Here is a 16,003-nt window from a genome sequence, read left to right on the forward strand (position 1 = left end):
GTCATTCCTTATCTAGACATTTTACTAAGACATACTTCACTTGAGATGGACTAAATGACAACCTGCTTCCCCGCTTGGCACGTGTCAGGTAAACTAGCCTTCACAGTTCAGCCTTGACCAAAGTTCTCGCAGAATATGATTAATGATATATTCCAAACCAAAGTCCCCAAGGAAAACATCTCTTAATTCTTACTATCCTAATAAAATGGTATAGTTCATAATTCATTAATATGACTGGAGTGACAGAACAGGCTGCCAGGGGAAAAAAAAGTGCCTGTATCATGTCCAAAGGGATGAAGCTGAGATAATTCATGACTGATACCACAAGCTTAAAATTCACCGTGCTCTGCTGAATAATACAAGGTTTCCTATAGAAAAGAAATAGCAACACACATATTAAGTTCCACTATTTGAGGAAAATGATCACTTCCAAAGAAACCTGTAAAATTCTTATTCCGTAATTAATGTTCTGGGTTTCCGTGAAAGAAAATTTCCTACATAATAGACTTCTAAAATACATATCATACTGAGGTAGTGAGTTAAATAAAAGTCTACTGAGCACAGAGATTCATGAAGGACAGTGGGAAAGGGTGGGCTGACAGGCTTTTGTCTCTCTCCTCCACATTTCTTATGTCTCCTCTTCTAAGAGGATGCCTGTCACTCCTGTTAACCAAGTATTTTCCAAGTATGAGGCCATTCCACAGTTTATAGTTATTAAATTAACAGAGCTTAGTATGTCACTTGACTCAAAACTAGCTTTGTCAATAAAGGCAACAGACTAACATGTAAAACAAATTATACTTGGTAAAGTACTTCATAGATCCAAAATAGCATAAAGATAATAATGATGGAAACCATAATATTCTGTCGGACTCAGTCTAATTCTGATTAGCAGCAGCAACACAGACCTTGATGATCAAGAGAGTTTGGTGGAGTCCTGCACTTAGGGAAGGTACCGTTCTTAAGCCAAGAAGGGTATTTGTGTTCTGAAGGTCTTTTCTACATACTGAACCTAATTTCCCTAGACTTTTGAACTTTAATCTGTAGCTGAAGCTGGCATGTGAGTACCTCATGGCTGTAAAGATAGAACAGAGTGAAAGGCCCTGAAGTGAAAGGCCAAAGATGCCAAATCATTAAACCCAAAAATTTAGGTCATTGGAATACATTTTCCATTCTACAGAATTATTCTCTTGCACACAAAAATGAACATATCAAAACAGGAATTGTAGACTTATAGGAGCACGCCACCCATTATGTATAAAGCAGGATACCAGCCTTGGACCTTTGGTAAAAAATTTTCTGGGAAAAAGGGCCAGAAGTTTTAAAAGTTCTGTTAGTGGTTATATAACGTCGGAAGTTGTGTGAGAGAAAAAAGCAGGTTCTAGCCTGTATATGGAAAATTTCCTGTACAGATGGGTTCTCTCTATTTGGGAAGGGAAAAAAAAGCAATAAAAATAATCTAGTGTTCAAGAGCTCAAAATTCATGAGTCAAAATATAACTTTGCACCGGTCATGAAGTCCGAGCCAAAGAAGTATTCCAATTTACTAACCTTGATTCCATGAGAGAGATAAACAAGTGAGGTAATGAGAGGGAGACCCATTCTTCTGCCTGGATCTTGTCCCCACAAATCAAATTCTTCAGTTACCATAAAATGCGGAATACAATTGCTATTCCCTACCACACAGCTGCAGTGCAAGTCTCACAAACAGGTGAATTTTAATTATAGATAAAAAGATGAGGATACTTGCTATGACCAGGCAAATTTCCTTTTAGATCTAGCTATCTCATCCAGGCCACCCAAGGACACACACAGCTGAGTTCATTTTTAACTACTTAGCTTTTTGTCAGAATTTGGTTCACTATCAAATGTGTTTGCAACATTTTTCTTAACACTTCTTTCTCTTTATTCCCATTGTTTCTCTTTGTACAGAAGCATCCTGACCTGGACAGTTTTTCTTACATTTATTTTTACTCTTCATCCTGCCTCTACCTCCCTAATCTAATACCCAGACTCGAAGCCCTTCCTATACCAATCATAGAAATAGCATGCCATTCCTCAAGTGATGGTCCTTAAATATTTGCAAATTAAGTAGTTTGCAATTATTTAAAAATCTAGTATTAATTAGTAAGTCTTTGGTCACAAGTAAGTGAAATTCCAACTCAAAATCTTGAGCAATAAAAGCTATTAATAAAGATAATTGCAGCAAGTGTTACTTTTTAAAAAGCAAGAAAAGTTATTGCTTCATGTAGCCAAAAACTCCAGGGACAGAGTTTGGCTTGATCAAGCAGCTGAAAAAAGTCACCAACACGATGTTTCTATCTGTACTTTAGGGTGTTGTATTCACCCTATGGCTTGATCTGATCTTCAGATGATCTGTAGCACCTCCTAAAGCTATAGCTTCAATTACTTCCAGTAGGAAAGTCAGAGTCTGTTTCCCCAGTAGCTCAATTAAAATGCCAGTATCTAGTCTATTAGTACATGTCTGGACCATGTGACCACCACTTAAAAAAAAATAATGTGGCTAAGGGCATGGAAAACACAATTTAAGCCAATCAGGGCCCTTTTGGAGATGAAAAAGAGGTCTGTGATATCTAAACTTCATGGTTAGGAAATGTGGAGCACTGTATTTGGAAGAGATGGGATACTTGGGAGTCAACCAACAAATGTTGACTACAAAATTAAATCCTTAATATTTATCAAGTTGTTAGTCTTCTGCACTTTCCATTCCTTATAATATCCCACACAGAACAGCCTAACATTCTCTATACAGTAGATGTAATAGGGATAATGATATTAGTGAAGCACAAACATACAGAGAATAAATGCGAAATACATGCTTGCTAAACTAACAATATATTTGGGGATCACAAGGTGAGAAGGAAATATAATTCATGACCAGAGACCCATGTGTTGCTTTTTGTTATTGTTACTGCTCTTGTTTTTGTTTCTGTTTTCACTTCTAAAGAACCATTTGAATCACACTTGGAAAGGACATTTGGTTCTTTATTATTTTAATTGTTATTTCATAATTTTATTGGAGGACAAAAATAAAAGTTAAAAATATGACTTTTAAATAGGGTAGTCATCCATGCTGGTTTACCCAGAAGATTCCTGGTGTATGACTTTTCCCTGGGGAACTATTAATAACACTCACTTCCACTCTCCAGACAGTCCTGCTCTGGACAATAAATTATATAGTCAGTCTAATTTTAAATAAATGTCAAACATCTATATTATATTCTAAAAGAAACTGGGGACAAGAAGACTACCTAATCAAATAAAAGTAAAGTTAAATAGGCATACTCTTTGTATGAGTTTAAAAAACAAGTTTACGCCTAACATCTGAAAGGAAACTCATTTGAAGCCACAATTGTTGTGCTTTAGGGAATCTGGATTAAAACTCATCATTATCTTTCTGTTAATACTATTCCCTGGACCAATCAGTGGTCATATGGTGTTTACAGACTGGACACTGAGCTGACTTGAATGGCCTTTGTATTGCAATACAATCAGATTATGTCTAATCTAAATGCTGTGTGCCCTTTATAGAACAGACAAATCCTAATCCTCCATTTACAAAAGCAAAGCCAGTCCAGTCTCTGATAGCTATCTATTCATTTTTTTCTCTCTCTCTCTTTTTAATTTTGAAGTGACAGGAATTAAATTTTAAATTTACTATCTAAAGGTCTAAAAATAAGGATTTGGAAGTTTTAAGCTGTAGTTAAAGCACTTTTTTAATAGCCTAAAATATGTTATTACAAAAACACAATTCTTTTCCTTCTAAAGAATACAGATGAACAAAATAAACTACCCCCACTATTCTAAAATAATCAAGAAAGCTTAAAAAGCATCTCATTTCCTCTTTTCTAAATCACCCGAGAGTTTATCATGAAGCTCAGATCAGTTAGCTATAGCTTTATCAGTTAAGCAGTAACGATGTTTTAAAGCACAAGTCCCCACAAGATGACTCACCAAACCACTCTGAAATGAGCCTTTCTGCCTTTTGCCATTTCATTACACTATAGTCGGGCCCTGCTTCCCCATGAGCCTTTGAGTTTTGGTGCCATTTTCAAGGAAGTGAGGGAGGCGGGGGATGAAGTGTGGTTGATGGCAGTACTCCCTCCCCTCCTTAACTCCCGCTTTCACCATCTGCCAGCCCAACTTTCTGCTCTTTCACTGCCATCCCCTTCCTCCCAGGATCCTAGAATTCGTTGTCAATATCCTGATGCCATCTCCTCCCTCAGCTCTGCAGGCTTCAGTGAGACTAAATTTGGGGGTTGTTCCTTTCTAAATTTTACATTGTCTCTGTGAGTCACATGACCTGGAAATGAGAGTCTAAAATTAGAAGAGAATAGATAGATAAAGAAGTAATTGAAGTATAAAGTACAGCTCTCCAAAAGGTAGGTACCACCCTCACACATCACAGAGTTTAGAGTTTGGAACTGTCTTACAGGAATGGAGTTCAATGTTTAAATGAGTAAGAGAAATTTTTCTAAAGGCATTAGGAAGGGAAAGAGTGTTTCCACAAAGACTGATAGCACACTATTTGTTAATGCAACTCTGTGAAACCACAAATAAAACAACAACGAAACAAGCAAGGGCTTTGATGTGCTCTTGGGTTTTCTTCAGGGATGGATGTGGAGACAGGCTTGTTAACCAAAACGAAAAGGTGACATTTCAGCACTATCTCGAAGACTGATTTCATTCCTGTTAAAATACTCAGACATCACTTTCCCCAGACCCGTCCATCTCTATGAAGCAAAGAGTTCTATTGAGAGCTCTGCTGAAAAGAAAAATATTCTTGAGATGTACCTTTAAAATATGCAGCACCCTTACTTAAAACAGGGAGTCAGTAGGAAAATATTTCTCCACCATGCAAACAACCGGTCTGTATCTAAAATAAACTATTGGTTTTGTTTTGTTGTTTAATCTGCTTTATAAATGATCCAGAATAAAATCTCTGCCTAGACTCCTCTCACTCCCTAACACTTACCCACAAAATATATACTAAAAATAAACATCAATTGCTTTTGTATCTATAAATAATGTAATAAGAAAGGTAAATTTGAAGCTAAAAATTCATAAGGCATACTTCAAAAACAAATTTAGTTGACTTCTGGTTTATGTATCAATTCAAAACATTCAAATCCTTCATCCATTCAATATTTATTAAGTTCCTACCATGTTCTAAAAACTATAGTAGACAAGACAAATGGGAAACTCACCCTACCTTTAATGATGTTAAAATCTAACAGAGAGACATATAATTAAGGAGGTAAAATAATACAGTATAAGAGACTGATAAATGCTTTCAGCTGCCCTCAATTTACTAACAGCTGTTAGATTTGCCTATCTTTAAGCTTCCTAAGAGTAGATTTATACAGTGTTTATTCTTTTGTGAGTTTTGTCCATGTTGTTGTTTGTAGTTTTTAACCATTCATTTCCATTTACCTATGTTATTCTCTCATATGAATATATCACAGTTTATTTATCCAGTCTACTGTAAATTGACACTTGAGTACTTTCCAGTCGGGGCCAATATAAATGATGCTGCTATGAACATCCTGTGTTTTGGGGACACAGGTATACATCCTTGTGGAACTGCTGGGTCTGCCTATTTACTTATTGTTTGTAACATTGATACTTTCAAACAAAGAGCAAACTTAAGATGGGAATATGTGGGAAACCACAAAAGAACAAAAGTGGTAAAAATACATTCTATAAATAATAGCTGGACCAAAATGTAAACACTGTTCATTAAATTGATTATTAATTATTTCACCATGAGCCCACCACTATCACATATCATTTAAGAATAAGGGCCTTCTTTTGGGAAACTCTTTCTTAAAAGTACAACATGAACCCATTTCTGCTCTGCAGCTTAAGTAAAATTTTTAAAAGAACAAATCTTTTATTCAGTTTTATCTTTCAGATAATTTGCTTCCAGATTAGGCAAACCATCATAGTGTGAGTGGCTCCATTAATGCTGAAAAAAAAATGTACCAAGAGAATCTAAAAGGAAACATTCACAGAAGAAATGGCTCTTGGTTTTCATGAAGTTTGAGAGCTTGAAAAATACAAATCACTTCAAGAAGAACTTTAAAACTTTTCCTTTAAATAGGCCTATGTAACCAAACCACTGGCAACTGAAAATATTTCAAAAGATTTGCATGATTTGAAATATATGGGTTTTATGAATTGTCTGGGCTCTATGCCTGGAATTTTTCCCAGTGATCGTCTCACGTTTTTATTCCTAGGATCAATAATGTCCACAGATGTTACGACTTGTTAGCCAAGTACAGTGATTTAAAAGGAAAGATAGAAAGAGAGGAAGCAGTGGGGAGGAGGAAAGGGAAGGAGCGAGACAGAGACAGAGAGGAAGGAAGGAAGGAATGAACGGAAGGAGAAAGGGAGGAAGGGAGGGAGAGAGGAAGGGAGTTAAACATTTCAACAATTTCCCCAAACCAGTAACTCAAAGGATAGATTTTTCAAAAAAATAGAAGTGGTAAAACAGTGGAAATGCTTGCACAATAACTATATGAAACATTCTACTGAATAACCCAGTCTTAGCTAAGAAATACAACCAGTGCTAAATCATATGCACCATTCCATAGTCTTTCCAAATCATCCTAAAATGTAATAAAAGACCAAAAGTCAAAATGTTTCCCTGATAAACAGTTCTATGTTCCTGATGATACTTCTCCAGATAGGCAAAGAGACTCTGTTCACTGAAAAGGAATTAAATATTCTCCCAGGTCTTCAGTGATTAAAATGTCTTCTTAAAAATTTCTCAGGATTAAGGTTAGTTCACTTACTAGAGAGAAATTTAATGAACTAACAACTGGAAATCCACATGCAAAAAAAAAAAAAAAAACAACTCTAGATACTAACCTTTCACAAAAATTAACTCAAAATGGATTATAGACATAACTGTAAAACACAAAACTATGAAAATTCTAGAAAATAACAGGAGAAAATCTCAGTGATCTTGGATTTGGCAGTAAGTTTTTAGATGCAGCACCAAAAGCATGATTTGTGAAAGAAAAAAATTGATAAGTAGAACTTCACTGAAATTGAAAACTTCTGCTCTGTGAAAACACTGTTAAGAGAAGAAAAAGCAAGCCACAGACTGGGAGAAAATATTTGCAAAACACATATCTGATAAAGAACTTGAATCTAAAATGTGCAAAAACACTCTCTCAAAACTCAATACTCAATAAGAAAAGAAACAATCCAGCTTAAAAAGGGCAAAAGATCTGAGTAGACACCTCACCAAGAAAATATACAGATGGCAAATAAGCATATGAAATGATACTCCAAAGCATATATCATCAAGGAAAATAAAACAAGATACCACTACACACCTATTGGAATGGCCTAAATCTGGAACACTGATGACACCAAATGCTGGTGAGGATGTGGAGCAGCAGGAAATCTCATCCATTGCTGATTGGAATAAACAATGGTACAGCCACTTTGAAACACAGGCAATTTCTCAGAGAGCTAAACATAGTCTTACCATATGATCCAATAATTTTGCTCCTAGGTATTTACCCAAATAAGTTGAAAACTTCTGTTCACCCAAAGCCCTGCACACAAATGATTATTGCAGCTTTATTCATAATTGCCAAAACCTGGAAGCAACTAAGATGTCTTTCAATTGGTGAATGGGTAAAGAAAATGTGGCATATCCATCCAATGGAATAGTATTCAGCAATGAAATGAGCTATCAAGCCAGAAAAAGTCATGGAAGAATTTTAAATACATATTGCTAAGTGAAAAAAGGCAGTCTGAAAAGGCCATATACTATATGATTCCCAACTGTATGACGTTCTAGAAAAGGCAAAACTATGGAGACAGTGAAAGATAAGTGGCTTCCAGTGGTTGTGAAGGGGAGGGAGAGGGAGAGGGAGAGATGAATTGGTGGAGCACAGGAGATTTTTATAGCAGTGAAACTATTCTGTATAAGACAGTAATGATAGATAACAGTAAGCATTTGGCAAAACCCATAGAACAGTACAATACAAAGAGTGAACTCTAATATAAACATGGACTTCAGTTAATAGTAATGTACAAATACTGGTTCATCAGTTGTAACAAATGCACCACACCAATGTGATGTTAACAACAGGAGAAACTGAGGAGTAGGAGAGGGTATGTAGAGAACTCTGCACTTTCTCAGTTTTTCTGTAAACCTAAAACTGCTCTAAAAAATAAAGTCTGTTAAGAGAAAACATTAAGTGAACTCATTTTAACTTTCATGCAGTTAAAATATGTATAAATATACCACAATATGATGAAACAGAAAACAAGAGAAATTACACTTGAATTCTGAACTTAAGATACCTAGTCTATACAGACTTCCTTTCCAGGCAGTATTAGTAGTAATAATAGTAACAACAATGATAACAATGATGATGGTGGTGGTGGCAGAGGGTAACAGATACTGTGCATTTATAAAGTGCCAGGCACCATGTTGGATTTTATGCATCTTCTAATCTAATCCTCACATAACTTCATGAGATATGTATTGTTACCCTTGCTTTTCAAATAAAGAAATAGGAACTCTCCCAATTCACATAGCCAGTAAATGGTGAGTGGGTATGCACCCCATCACGCACTCTTAATCACAGTGCTACTTTGCATTTTATTGCAAAGTGCAGACCCAATAAAATTACATGAATGTGTCCCAAGGGTTCCAAATTTATTAGATTAGGTCACTTGAAAAAAAAATAGGTAAAAGTGGGCTTATCTAAATAATGTTTTTTTTTTAAATCTATCAGTGACCTATACATACTTGACTATATCTGCATAAAATGAAACTGTAATCTCTAATTTTCTAGAAGCAGTCATCCTTGCAAGCAGATACCAATGATTTCATAGCCCAGAAATTTGCTTAAATATTCCTTTCAAAAGAAAAAAAGAGGTCATTTCAGTGATAGAAAGTCATAGGTGTGTGGACTAAGAGGTCAAGCCCTGGGCCAGGAGTGAGGAGACCTGTGTTGTGTTCCAAGCTCTGCCACTCCTGTGCCAAGCATGTCTGTCTCTTGGGATCTTCATTTAAAGAGACTGATAAAGAAAATCTCTGAGTACCTTCTAGTTCTCTGATTCGGTCATTTGGGATCTTGAAGATTATTAACCCTTCTGACAGAAAAAAACAACTCAGTCATAAAGCATGAAGAAATGGTGATGGGGGTGGTGCATCACGTCAATTTAGGCAACACTGCCTTAGCGTAGCAGCATCTAACAGTGGGTCTGATGTTCTGCCTCTTTCCATAGACAAGTCTTAGAGTGGCAGAATATTCAGTGCAATTAAATTGTGTTAGTATTAGGAAGATGAGCTCCAGTTGGTATCTGGAGGGATTCTGGATAATCAGGGCCCTGTACAAAACTGAAAAATAGGGAAAAAAAAATCTGGCCTTGTGCTATGTTTACAAAGGAATCTCCCTCCTCCTACCAATGCCCTCCACTGCTGGCTCCCTCCTCCCTCGCTTCCACAGCTCACCGGGCATCCATCCCAGGATGTTCCTTGAAGTTTTCTATGTGCTACAAAATGTTCACCTCTTCCTTTAAAAATGGAGTCTTGCTGCAGCTCCTCTAGGATTTAGAAGGAAAGCAAACAGATTAGACTGCAGTATAAACGGCTGAAAGGAGCTTAACCCTTCCAGGGTCCATATTTGCATCTTTAAAATGTTAATATACATACACCTTTCAAAAATGGGAAATTTGGATAAGTAAGAGGAAGCATTGTGGGCTTTTAAAAATTGATCCGTTTTTAGGAAAGGAAAGAGCATTATTCTAGGACATCCTGCCTTTATTACCTACTAGACCTTAGCCTAGTGAATCAGAAAAACAAAACCAGACACCAAGCAACCCACCACCCCACTTCTGAAAGACTGCTAATCCAAATCCAAGCCACCCTGCAAGATGCCAGGGTGTACGTGTTCTTCAGGCTCACATTTAAATTGCTAGCCTAAACTCTCAACTATACATTTTATGATAATCATCACATTCCACAAGCAATCAAAGCATTCAAGAATTACAGATATGCTTAGAGAAAATATTCAAGACATAACTGCAATTAATTTTTGTTACATGAGTAAACGAACCATGCCAAGAGCAGAAGTGATTTTGCTGACATTACCGTCAACAAGAAATATTTTATTCTTTGAAATATCTCTGGTTTGGGCCCAAAATAACAATGTTATATAAAAAGTTTTTCAAAGTTATTATAAAGCTTCTCTAAAGTCTGTACAATCCATTATTTCACATTTCTCAAAGTATACCACCCTGGACACAATGAAATATATATGTGTGTGTACATATGTGTGTGTGTGTGTATGTATGTATGTATATATATATATATATATATATATATATATATATATATATATCAGATACTTTGTGAAATTTTAATTTATTTAGATGCAACTGAATAGTTGCCTACCCTTTTCATTTCTTCAGTCTTTTGTTTCCCCAAATGTATCCATATTTTGACTATTTCAGAAGAATACAAAGGAAAATCATATAGATAAAAATGATCTTTTATTTTTATTTGGAACTATTTCAGACCTCACAAATAAGACGTAGTACACGTGAAAAACTCTGCTCTCTAGGAGATGTTTACCTAAAAAAAAAAGTGAAAACACATACATACACAGCATCCTGCTAAAAACAGCATAAAATTCTCAGATATAAGGTTAAAAGATTAACAATTAAGAGGGGAAAGTATTAATGCTAGAATCAAAACAAGAAAAATTATTATTTGCACGGTCCTTTAAAGTTCTACAAGTGCACTGATAGCCATTATGCCATGTTGATAAACATGCCCTATTTGCTAATGGTTAGTACATCCACTGCTGTCTCATTAGAGCTTAAAGTTAAAGATAACTAATGGTGTTTTTAAAACTTGGAGGTATATGTTAATGTTTTACATATTAATTAGTTAAATTTAAACAAGAAAGGATGGAGGAAACTAAATTTGATTTCAAACAGAAATAAACCTAATTGTACGTCAAACAGACAACATAACCATACAGAAGAAAAAACAAAAAGAATGGAGGTAATTTTTGAATATAGCACATGACTCTACATCCTTAATGAAATATATTTCAAGGACAAAAACAAGTATGGAGTGATTTTGAACTTAATGAGTTAATTGTTGGTACTGGGACTGGTGTAGCAATTCTAAAATTTGCACTGACTGTGTGGTTATTGTAACCACAAATTAGTAAATATTAATGTATTGGTGTTATTGGGAACCAGGATTTTCTCTGTGAGAGGAAGGAGATAACAGATACAGAAAGGGGGAAGGAGAAAAAAAAATGCTGTCATGTTGGATTAGAATTAAAGGCGTTAGTAAGAACTTATGATTGTGCGTTTATTTGCTAGCTCTATCCACTGAACGGTTCTAGAAGCAAAGACATCCCTACTCTGAAAGCAATGATATCCTGATAGCAGTAAACACATATAGTTCCAAGATGCTGGTTTCTAAATACCACTCTCTACTAAAATAAACCAGGACATTTTGGAGAAATCACTCATTCTTGGTCGAGGGAGGGAAAAGTAAAAGTAAGCCTGAAACCTCTTTCTATGCTGGAGAAAAAGGAAGTGCTCAAAAACTGATGGCAAATGTCATCTTGAAGGAGCTCTCGCTGTCAAATTTGGGACAACTACAGCATCAAAAATGTATAATGACAGGAATGGATTATAACATAATTATTTTTTAAAGAGGTAGGAGGAGGGAAATTTTTCTTTACAAAAAAGTTAGCCAATGACTATAGAAGGAACATGAGAAATAGAAAGCCATTCTTTTCACAACCACCATGGTAGTAACCAGTTCTGGAAAGATGCATCTGTGGATGCTAATATCATTAGATGAAAGGCTATTAGGAAACAAGATATTCACTGAGTCTCAAAGTATCTCCCCACAGATTATTTATTGATTGCCAAAGGGAAAAGATTTATTTACAGTGGGGAAATCTGGCACATACAACTTTACCAGTGATCAAGTTTAATGCCATCAACATTAGGACAAACCAACACCATGAGCCACCTAATACACACCTATGGAGGTATCCTGACAAATATATTCAGCCTAAATCTAATCACGAGGAAATGTCAGACAAATCCAGATTGAGAGAGATTCTGTAGAACTGGCTTATGCTCTTCAAAAATGTCAATATCATAATGGAAAGAAAAAAAACCACAAAGAAAGCTGGGGTAGGTGGTGGGGGACTGTTCTGAATTAGGAGACAAAAGAAATATGACCATCAAAAAATCAGTTATAAAGGACATGACTGGAACAATCTGGAAATTTTCAATATAAGCTACATAGTAGATAAAAGTATTACACGGCTAAATTTCCTGGACATGATCAGATAGATATTGAACTATTTAAAAGTGAAAAGTCATGACGTCTGCAACTAACATGGAAATGCTTTAGCAAAACAAAAATCAGGTGTACATATTGAGAGAAAAGAGGTAAAGCAACGGTGGCAAATTGTTATTAACTGGTGACTCTACATGAGGGGTTCTGCAACTTTTCTGTATTTTTGTAATTTTTCAAAATGAAAAGTTGTTGAGAATCCTTGAGGTAATTAATGGGACACTTTTATCTATGTTTTGCCCTCAGAACTCTATACTCCATGTTATTCAGGTAGGGCCTAGACCTCAAGGGGTACGTGTAAGTTAAACAGGTGCTCCACGGTACTTGTGGGGTGCTGCTGGGGGAACCTCAGAAAAGGTCTTTGGAATGTGACACTTGCTGGAACACACTCCCTTCCTTACTGTGGCCTTCAAGGTTCTGCACTATCTGCCCCCTTCAGTTCTCAACTTCCACCTCCCCTGCCCATATTCGTATTCCTCATCCCTACTTTCCTTTTTCTGTTCCTCATGATGTCAAGCTCCCTCCTCCTTGGACTTGTGCTCTCTGTGCCCTCTGTTCAGGAAGTGCTGCCTCCAGACCCTTGTGCATCGCAAACTTCACATCATGTACGTCTTGGCTGGAGGGTCTGTCCTTCCCCAACACCAAGTGACTCCCAGGTGACCCTTCACTCCCTGCATGCTCTCTGAGAGCATCTTGTTTGAAGTTGTTCTTCATGCACCCACCCTGTGGCACAAGTCAGAAATCATCATATTTATGCATTTATTTATCTGTGAATCTGTTAGTTTTTATCTGTTATCTGTCCTCCCATGAGGGGGCTTCATCTCTTTTGGACACTGTTGTAACTCAGTGCCTGGATCGGTACCTAATGTATTCCATCAACACGTTTGGATTTAATGGACCAACGGTGCTAGTACACTGCACAACCCTGTGAATTAAATGCTGCATTGCTTCTCCCGCAATATTTGCATTTAGAGCAATAAAATAAAAATGCAAAATAAGAGAATTTGAGTCAATAGTCTCTCTCATATTTCTTCTAAGACTATTTCAAGATACCTGAATCAATGCTCTTGAGTTTTCTAACAAACAAATGCATATTTGCAAACAATCACAGATCATAGCAAACTGGACCTTTCTGTCCTTGCAATAATAAATGAACAAGGGGACAGAACTGCTGTTTTGTTTGCCCCCAGCGCTCCAGTCACCAGCCAGAGGAAGGCATTAAACAATTGAAGGTGGGAACCTATTCTGCATTTCCACTTCATTAAATCATATATCATTTTTACATGTGAACTGCCAGACTATAAATCATGTAAGACAGAATGAGAGCTAATTAAAGGGTCAGCTGAGCATATAATTTTGAATTCCTAGGCACCCAAAAGCTGAGATTGACAATAAATATGATAAAACCCAGAACCATTTGCTAACTAATAAAGCAAGGATTTTCAAGCTGCCAACTTGCTAAGCCACATTTTCATATTTAAAAGAATCTATATTGAATATAATCCTTATATGGTAATGAATCTTCAGTCATTTATCCAAAGTACTTCTTTAAAATATACTTAGATTTTAATTTTTTTGATACAGATTACAAGGTCAAAAAATATCAGTGAATTGTGTCCTCATTTCAGACAAAAGTTCACTCCTGAGATAGGAAATATTACTGTTAATTGGTATTTATACGGCATCTTCCAAAGTATGTTCAGGGAAAGCAGGTTAATAGAAAGAAATTCCATTTGTCAAGAGGGAAGATGAAAATGGAGTTAGACCACGATGGCCAAGGTCACTAAACAAGTCAGTAACTGTTCTGAGAGCAGAACCTGAAGAGACAGCTGACTCACGGTGGTTTTCCCTCCTCCAAATACCCTGCTTCATCTAAAAGGTATTTTGAGGGTATTCAAGTTTATGCATTTTATATTTTCATTCCTTACAACAAAGAGCCTTTGCATTGAAAAAAAAAAAAAAGCTCACTATCTTACTTAGACGCTATAATAAATATCAAGGCTATTTTCCTTCTTTTAAAGATCTTTATAGTTATAAAATAAAGCTTGAGATCTAACATATTGAGACAGCACAGTCAGGTACAGATACTAGGTTACAGTTTTTAAAAGAAGAAAGGTACTAACCTTCTATCATTACAATAATTTCATAAGCTAAAAAATAGGTGCATTTTCAGAGTTCTTGTGTTCTGATCAGAATTTTATCAACTTTAATACTACTTCAGTACCACAGCGAAAAGCAGTTAAAATTTTAAATATTAAATACACCCAGAGCTGATTAATTCTTTAAAAATATAAATCTCCAATATTTCCTGTTCAAGTTCCAGGGTAGAAAAAAATGTTTCCCTCTGTGAATACAGAGGTGAACAAGGTGGCAATTATTGAGTTACACAAATCAAGTTTCCAAAGCTGTGCTTGTTTTAAATCCTCTTTCCAAATAACATGATGCACATTTCTCTCTGCGATCAACTATAGGAGGTGCCAAAAAAAACCCCACAGCTTGGACAATATATTCAAAAGATTACTTTGATCTTTTCTAATCTTATGCCCCACCATGAACCACCGATTACAACAACACTGGTATTTCAGTATGTACAAAACAAGAAAAACTTCATAGCAGATCCTGCTCGTACAATAGATTTGTCTTTGTTACCCCTCATACCAAAATCTTCATGCACATGGAGGACCTCACTTCTGATTACATGGCAAGTGTGGTAACCATCCTTTGCTACACCTCCCCTACCCCTACACCCACCCCCGACCAGTGTCACTATTAGAATTCACAGGGCCCAGTCCCCTCTGCAGTGCCAGAGGAAATGCTTAGTGCATTGCCTTTTCCAAAAGAAGAGTCCTCAGGAAGGAAAGCACATGCTTCTTTGGGATGTAAAGCTATATATAGATAGATGTATAAATATCTATAGGCCTAGATCTACAAGTAAAAAATAGCGAACAAGAGTACTGGAAGCTTCATGATATCTCTAGTCTGTCATGTCTAAGCACTATTCACTCTAAGTTCAATCCATATTCAGAAAGATTTTAACAAGGGCCTCTGAACACTATGCAAAGGAATTTGGGTTGTCTATGTGCAAAACTGAGTCACAGAAGTTCTCTGATCAGAGCAATGCCATGATCAGAGCAATCTTACTTTAGAAAGATTTCTTTGGTCACTTTGTGGCGTAGAGATTAGAAGCAGCAGCAAGTGAAAGCCAGGAGATCATTTAGAAAGCCATCACAATAATCTAAGAGAGGGAGAAGTCCAGTATTGTCATTTTGTGTTTTATACTTTTTCAAATCCCTGGTGCCTAATACTTTGCGATATATAAGGAATGATACAAAACTTGTTCCTTCAATTTTGAAGTTTCTATATTTTCTCATTGATTTCTCCTGTTTCTTCAGCTCCCAGGACCAATCATTCATCAAGTCCTATTGAGTCTAACTTTTAACATTTCTAAAACCTACCCTCTTATCTCTGCCAATGCTTTGATAAAGGCCACATTTATCACATAGACTAGCACTTCTCAAAGTACATACAAACTGTTCCTGAGGATTCCATGAAAAAGAAAAGCTTTCTGGTCAAATACTTCATGAAGTCCTGGGATAAACAAATTTAAATAGTT

General features: G+C 36.2%; 1 protein-coding gene across 3 annotated transcripts in view; it reads right to left on the reverse strand.

The window, feature by feature from the left end:
• Positions 1-16,003, reverse strand: part of ZNF385B (zinc finger protein 385B) — a 367,465-nt gene that overhangs the window by 330,929 nt on the left and 20,533 nt on the right. The window lies entirely within an intron of this gene.

The sequence above is a fragment of the Camelus ferus genome, chromosome 5, assembly GCF_009834535.1.
Source record: "Camelus ferus isolate YT-003-E chromosome 5, BCGSAC_Cfer_1.0, whole genome shotgun sequence".
In the NCBI taxonomy this organism is placed as follows: Eukaryota; Metazoa; Chordata; class Mammalia; order Artiodactyla; family Camelidae; genus Camelus; species Camelus ferus.